Source organism: Varroa jacobsoni, unplaced genomic scaffold (assembly GCF_002532875.2).
Source record: "Varroa jacobsoni isolate VJ856 unplaced genomic scaffold, vjacob_1.0 scaffold_1337, whole genome shotgun sequence".
Classification (NCBI taxonomy): domain Eukaryota; kingdom Metazoa; phylum Arthropoda; class Arachnida; order Mesostigmata; family Varroidae; genus Varroa; species Varroa jacobsoni.
Genome location: NW_019214239.1, coordinates 2,860 through 11,267, shown reverse-complemented (window position 1 = coordinate 11,267; position 8,408 = coordinate 2,860). Strand labels below are relative to the sequence as shown.

The 8,408-nt window shown below is 41.6% G+C and overlaps 1 long non-coding RNA gene across 1 annotated transcript; it reads left to right on the top strand.

Annotated features, from left to right (window-relative positions):
- Positions 1-242: 242 nt before the first annotated feature.
- Positions 243-7,834, top strand: LOC111268952 (uncharacterized). Its single transcript, XR_002685479.1, has 2 exons — positions 243-388; positions 7,485-7,834. It is a non-coding gene; the product is annotated as an uncharacterized LOC111268952 (long non-coding RNA).
- The last annotated feature ends 574 nt before the right edge of the window (positions 7,835-8,408 follow it).

Below are 8,408 nucleotides of genomic sequence, written 5' to 3'. Positions count from 1 at the left end.
TTTGCAATAGCGTCACGTTAGAGTACCTATAATGTCTGTCAACATCGAATCCTACTAGCGCCTTGCCCACAAGCAGTTTGTGTAAAACTTGAACGGGAGTCTTGGTCCTGCAAACCACTGCCACTCGAAAACAGAGGGCAGAGGACGCGATAGGATCGTCTGCGGCTGTGACCAGGCCGACCGCACGAAGCTAAGGCGATGCGCCATTTTTGCCCTTGCTAGAAAAACAGTCGCGAATTTGCTCCGGCTTCGTCTCCAGCAGCAAGCCGATCAAAGGAGCGCCTAAAGCCGCGCGTAGGATGAACAATGGCGCTCGGACAGAACAAGGCCACCAGCTTCGCTGACAGAGACATTGCGATCCCGCTCTTTACATCGAATGGGAGTATAGGTAATAATAATTGTGATTATTATTTTTACTATACAGCAGAATATTGACTTTCTTATTGCATTTGGTAGTGCTGCATGGCTGGGGCCCAAGTTTTGGTGCCCCGCCCAAACCGTGTACGACAAAACACTAATGCGATGTTTATACAATAATACCAACTATTAACGCTGGTCAGTGTACTCGGAGAAAAGTGCGTGGAAATGCTTAAGGGCCACAAAAGAACAACGTGAGAGTGCTAGCAAGCATGTTAGGAAGATCCTTGAACGGAAATTTTCCTTCGAGGAAAACTTGGTAGGTAAGACGTAACGGAAAAGGCATACGACATATTTTGTAGCCAGATATACGTGGAGAACGCAAGTGCTGGGTCGAAAAAATGAGGCTTGATCCGTGTATACGAAGATGCTTGACAAAAACACGCACATAACAAACTTGTAGACAACAATTAACGCGTACTTTCATGTTTGTGAGAATCGCTTATTAATTTTCCCGGCGTTAACCCTTCATTTCTAATGGTAAATAAACCAGCAGGATAATTTAGTTTTTTAAAACACTTCAGGTTTGCAGATCGGACATACTGTACACATAAGCATGCTTATGTACCTTATTTTTTTTTAAATAATATATTAATTTTAATAATATAGCCAACGTTAGCATTAAGTTGTAAAACGATATTCTATCAAAACCCGGCAGTCATATCTAAACAGGTTCCCAGGACTAGGAATGGTTGAAGTGTATTTTCGTATGAAAAAAATTAGCCAAAAGTACAAATAGAATCGACTTCTCTACGCGTCTCCAATGAGCGAAACAAGGCGTTGAATCCTTGCTTTTTTCCAATTCCTATTATAGCATCTTAATGATACTGGCTATACATACACTATCTGTGAGTATTAACACTATGAAATTGTTCCAAATTTTTCAACATATTCTATATATGCGTGTTTCAATCGTTTCCATAGTTTAAGCCACAGTGGCCTCCATCGTTCGTTTGTACGACAGCAACACTATAGGGGTTTTCTTGATGAAAACGTCAACTTATTCTATAAAAAGAATATACTAAAGTTTCGCTAGGAGTAGTAACGGACCACTTTCGGGTGTGTCCGACAAGTATAGGACAATTAAGGAAGCCGGTTTTTATCTAGTCGATATTACTACCTGATTTGCTTGTTCTCTATTTAAACAAAAGCGTTCTATGTCTCTCTCTATATATATATATATATATATATAGCAAATATATCTCTTTTGGAGAATGTATAGTTTGTGCGGTAGTAACTAATAACTCTCGATTTTGTTAGCCACAAACTTCCAGCCTGTGCTTAGGCCCGTAGGTAATGGTTGAATTATCGATTTTTATCTACTGAATAAGATTTACGGATGTTATGTAGAAATGCAGTATTTTAACGCGTAAATCAGATATACGGATCACAGAAAAGCTCAGTTCGACCTTCAATGCTTCGTATGCGTTTGATAAAGGAACTTCCGAGTTCTTAAAGAAAGGTATCCTCTGAGACACTCTGCCTATACAGTGACGCTGAAAATCGTTCAGTGACCTGCGTAATCGAAACTAAAAATCCTATAAGTAGACATTTTCAACAAAAAAATAGTTTTAAAACATTTTTATTTCAGAAATAGGCATTCTATTTCTTTATAGCAATCGGTCTTTTGATCGGATTGAAACAAGCTCTTTCGATTCATAGCCGTATACTTAATTATCTGAATGACTGATCCGATAGCTCGAAAAAATCTATGTATATTTTGACTATTTGTTTACTTGATTTAAAAATAAAACGTAATACATCAAAGACCAACCAGAATGCCAAAGCTCAAAACACATAAGAAATCTAGCAGCGCTGCCTAAACATCAATTAAACTGACCAAATGCAGGCTTTTTCGGAGCATGATCCATTCTTTTGAGCTGTCCGCTACATTTGTCATGTCTAGTTCTACAGTGTTGAAAAGAATATTTTAACGGAGACGTCCTGAAAAGGTTATATCGTCAAGTTCGGTCTTGTCGCCACGATGGGCCGGCGCGTCCCAAAAGAGTACCGCTACTGGCTATGCCAGCAGCTTGAGCAGCAAAAGCAACATGGCCAGATAGAAATAATTTTTTTTGCGTCTACGTTCTCTTTCGTCGGTTTTCGAGAGCCGTCTTTTTGCCTGTTTCATTTTGAGAAACCAGAGCTTGCGTTCCCTATGGTGCAGTCTTACTCGGACGAAGTACTCTCCAAGGCGTGCTTGGCCACTATATTACTCGCTTTGTGAGATTGGAAGTGCAGACTCGTTTTTCAAGAATACTCTACCTTGTAACAGACGTGGCCTTCGTTCAAAATGTGGCGCTTTAGTAGGTTAGGATCTTCTAGCTAATCTATCTTGACTTCAGGTAATAGAGCGCGTATATTCATCTACTCGGCTTTCGAGTGGAACCAGGGCGCACGGATTCGAAAATTCTCTAGAGTTCTGCAGGTGCCTCTTTTTGCCTTGTTTTCTGAGCACTTTGGCGTGGCTGACTTGACTTTTGACAACGCTTCGGGTCAAAGAGAATGTATACGAGCACGTGAGTGAATAGGCCTACGTCGGTTGTACGCATATACGAAACAGTTTTCCACATTGGACCTCTTCTGATTTAATGAGCTCTTTTAAGTAAGGCTAAAATTATTCAAGCAGATGACGTAGTTCAATGAAATAGCAGGACACAGTCTGATGAGCTGTTAAAATTCAACGAATTACGCGTACTTGAGGTATTCCGCTTAACGTCAGGTATTTTACGTCTTCAAGTGGGGTACTCGCGTAACACGTGTAATGACCGGAGGCAATTGATTGTTTAAACGTTCCCTAATTTCATGGGATGAGCAGGGTACCAGCAGTTACAGAGACGATTAAAAAGGAAGTATTTTCGAAGCTTAGAATTCCGAGCAAACAAACCGGCTGGAAACTGAGCGTTAATGTTACAACCGCAGTAAAAGCTATGGATGTCCTAGTTAAGTAAGAGCCAAAATTTATCCTGATGTCTTGCTAACTGAATTTGCAAAAGTCGGTATTTTCCACGATCATAACCAAAATAGCGACCCGCCAAAAATAATAGTCGATTGCATAAGGCCTATAGCACGAGATTGGCCTTACTATTGTTACAATGTCTCGCATTGGCCATTATGACTGTTATACAACTCATAACCTGAGCAATGTTTATAATTTCGTTTTGGTAGCGTTTTATGCAACTGAACTCTTAGATTTAAATAAACATAAGTGCGGCGTCGACTCTCTGATTAATTTAGACCGTACGCACCGGGACAGTCGCTAGTTCTTTACTTTCAAAGTGTTAAACTTCGAATGAACGTTGCACCACATCGTTTAAATAATGGTTCCCTTTAATTGTACTATGAATTTGGCTAGCAGCTTTGTATGCCGTTAGTTGTGCCACATTATCTTAAAAAATAGTACTAATTTTTATTAGTGTTATTACTCACTAACAACCTGTTTGACCTGTTTCCCATTAAGGATAAAAAGAAGGACTACAAACAGTTTATATTTTCCGCTAAACGATGCCAACAGGGATATATCTCTCAATAAAAATTTACCTCACTTTTTAACGTACGACAAAGCGGCATACGCTTACTTGACATTTTCACCTACATTCACAGTCTCTATTGCACATCAATAGCTGGAGATATACATGGACGAAAAGCACACAGTAGCCGTGAATTGCTCTTAGAAACGACGGAGGGAAACAGAAGCTAAGCTAAGAGGGAGTCGGTCAACAGCAATTGGTCCCCCACGAAGGGACCATCCAAAATGATGATGATGTCGCTGTATAAGTGCGTGAATGCAATGATGGTAGGAACATTTCGGATACGGACGTCACATAAGTGGACAAACCAGAGATTCAGGTGAAAGTCTTGCCGGTGTGTTTAGGTATTGATCAACCCTTCGCATCGTAGTATACCGGCAGCCCTCGCCTTGAGCTCCCTTGGAACTTAGCATCGTCAAGAGAAAGTGCGAAATTGCACAACCTGATAGTAGGACGAACTAAACCGAAGGGATATATTTTCCGCTTGGCAGCATCTTCTGGACAGATCGGAGAAAGGAGACTCTCCTTTGGGCCTCCGCTAGAGGAGGGCCGCAGCTTGCCATGCCGAAATCTTGGCGGGACGAGTCGAGACGAACCTCGCCCAGGGAGCAGGCAGAAGGACGCGAAGCGCTAGGCATTAGAGTGGTAGAAAGAATGGGCCGAATAAGGGCCCGATCGGGTCGTATGAGTGCCTCCGTTAAGCTCCAATGCTATCCCCCGCATACCCCTGTAGAGCCCAACCACCCCCATGAGGGATGCGGTCCGAGGTTGCTGCAAACACAGGCGAGCGGTGGCCCCCGACTTCTACGGGTCCTGAATTGAAGCCGAAACGGCCAGTCGAATGGCGTTTGTCCAAGAAAGAAGCCAGCGACTACCAGCTGAAGCCGACTGCTTTTTTGCCGCCGCTGCTGCTGCAGAGCTTGGATTCGAGTTGGAGTAAAGGTGGAAGAACGACGAAACGCAAGCGAAGCCGATGGGCGACGATGATATTATTATAGGATTTGGAAGCAGCAAAAAGACGGAAGCAGAATCATAAAGGACGAGAAGGCCTGCAGCTGCAGCAGAAGAGCTAGCATACAACGGTAGAGAAAGTAAGCACCAGGACAACCGTCACTGCCTCAGCTGCCCCCATTAGCGGCTTGAACGGACAGGCGGTCGTTCTGCCCGTCTTTCGAACTGGCCACCATTGGGTAACTCTGGATGCGGCGAATAGAAGGAAATGGATGCAAGAAAGCGTAAATCTACGAAGGAGTTAGATGCGAACGTCTGTGAAGAAAAACAAATATGATAGGGAATAGTATTGAGGATAGGATTAGGTTTATGTTATGGAAGTATAAGTATATGAAGCAATATCTAATATATAGCATGGCCAAGCACAGATAAAGAGAGAGACAAATTTTACTGGATTGATAGAGTGCAGTCGATAGATTTGTGATACATTGATTACAATGAGACAGCAGATATGGAAGATGATGCAAAGCGTACATGCGTCGGTAGAGGTCACTCTTCGCCTGTGTTTCGCTTAAAAAATATCGTCGATTGCTTCAGCCCCTTCAAATGCCCGCAGCGAGTTTGTGTTACTAAAAATAATAATTTCGTACTTATTGTTTGCGCAAGGAGTAACAACCCTTTTAACTCTGTTTCGAGACGGTAATACACAGTTGTTATCCCAAAGAGAAGTTACGAAAGTAAGCCACTTGTCTCGGTGCATTAACATAACTATTATAACACAAGATAAAGATAAGTGTTGACCATGTTGCAAACGAAGTGTAACCAACTGCTCGATTTATATACAGACTTAAACTTATCTTTATTTTGAATTCCTTCTTTCCACTAACCGCTAACCGCTATAGCTAGCAAGCTTAATGTATGTTACTGTAGAAATTAATTCAATTAGATATCGTGAATGACTTCTCTCCATCATAATAGAAAATGAGCTATGATAACAACAGCACTGGTTGATCTTAACAATCAGTTGTTGAGTGGGGGTCCAATACATTCTTGACTAGTTCTGATAAAGCTATAGTGTTCTTTCAGCGTTGTATGGAAGAGAATGCTAGTCGCTGACACTGAAACTGTTGGCCGAGTGGAAGTTCCGAAGTGGATTGCAGGACGACGAGGCAACTCTGGTTTTGCGAAGAGGCAATTACAAGTTCGCTGTGGTACTGGTTGACCTTCTATTAGGCTAGGGCCGTTGGCAAGCTCCCGGTCCTTTCTTCCGGGGAGCTTTTGCCCTTGAGGGCGTTATATCTGGAGTAGGGCCCTTTGAACGAAGTGTACAGACCTCTGGTTGACGCCTCTGTCATAGGACGAAGAGGAACCATTGACAGAAGCCGTCGGCCAACATGCGCTCTCGGTGGTGTCCTTCCGCGTTTGCGCTGCGTTGCATCAACTCATTTGGTATGAGGCACACGTAGACAAGCCAACGAGGTCCGTCCGCACACTGGGGGGCAACATGAACGAGGAGTGGGCAGATAGAGCAACGAAACAAGCAGACGACATCACCACCACCGAAAAAAGTCAAGACGTGGGAGGAGGGAGGAGGGGGGGGAGGAAGGCAACTGTTCCAAAGCAACTGTTAGACGTTTCGTAAGATTGGATGACTTCTTTAGTTTCAGTATGACCTACTTTTTACTTTTTTTTTTAAATTTCGATAGTCCACAAATGACAGAAAGATCGATTTCGAGCGCCTCACAAATGCTGTTATTTATTTGACTATTTAAAAGGACCATTTGTTCGATATAAAATGTTATATATGCGAACTAGTTAGTTCTAAGATATGTTAGTGGAGTAACAATGCTATGCACCAAGTTGCAATATTCAGCGATCTTTCTAATTTCGGTAATTTTAATGATTTCTGCCAAGTTGCTTGAAAATATTATGAAAAATCCCTTGTCGAAACACTCAACGGCTCAAAAAACGACTTAGCATCCTGAATTGTTCGGTACCGATGAGGATGTCTGAACATCTAATTCGATAAAAGCATCCCAACAAATTAAATGACACTGCACGTAACTAATATACAGATTTTTTTTTTATTTTATATATCAATCGAAATCAATTACCGTATTTGTAAATAGAGAAAATAACAATTTCAAGGTTGCAAGTCTCTCAGCATGTTGAATCTAACCGTTCAGCATATCAATTCGTGTTTCCATGGGGGATCCGTAAAAGACCTGTGATGCCATCTCCATACGTGCAAGTCACGATACCTTTCGCTATATCCTTCACTGACCTGACGAGGGCCCGTTCAATTAGACGGGAGGCGTCATTGACGATATCTAGCGCCAGCGTATTTAGATGAGCACCCCCCATTGAAGTTATTACCTTTGTAAATCCATAAAAAAACATCTATGGTTAACAAATCATTTCTGCTTGTACCCAGAGATGGCCAAACACGATTTATACATTTCAAGTACTGATTACACACAGATATTTATATAAAAATGTTCATCCAAATGAATTATCATCCGCCTGAATTTCAAGTTGTTCTATCTAAAATATTCGTAGTTCTGATTCCTATATTATTCTTCGCAGGTTCTCCCGAAGGCCTATCAAGCATCTGTGCCTGGCTATTCTTGATGTATGATGTCCTTACAGTAGTCTCAACCGCCGCTCGCTATATGGTCATTATCTGTGCATGATCTGAACAGACAATTGGTTCTTACCCTGGACCAAGTACTCGTGTGCCTATTAATTTCTCGCTGTAAGTTGATTTTTCCTGTTTCAAGACAGAGCTGATTTGCCACAGGTTTTCCTCTCGAGTAAGGCAATGGCCTGAAACAAGGCTCGATCGATCCAAGCATGTGCTTCAAAACCCTACGCAGAATAACGCGCTAATTAATAAATGATTTTCATCATTGATAGTCTATTATAGGAAACATGTAGCAGAAGCTGTTTTTGCCCCTCTATAGATCTTACGTTCCTGTTATTTTGCAGAGGCAATACGGTCACACCAGTAGGCAAAATTATTTACAAAATTAACAGTAACAATAGCTAAGACTTTAGATGTTATAAAAGGGAACACTTTTATGTAGTCCCCTTCAAAGTATAAGCAAGATTTCTTTAAAAGTAACGATTATTTAATTTATATTATAAACCTGCGTCATAAGCTCATGTGGCGCGTTGGCGGACTCGAACTAGCTGCTCGATAGATCTCTTTTTAGGGGAGCAATTATGAATGCATTATCATACAATACAGGACTGTTCGGGCACGATGTCTCACATGCCGAAATAGTCTGAGGTGTTCCTCTAAATAGCTGGCGTAGCGTCGCCGAGATTATACACGCTAAACGTATACTAAGTTTTAATTCAGCTTTACATTGGCCAGTACGGCGGGCTAACAGCGACATCTTAGACATGGCGTCTTTAAGACAATAACTTGTTCATCTATTGCCAAATAATCTTAAGTGTAATAGCCACGTAGAGATTTGCATATATATATATGTGTGTATATTACAC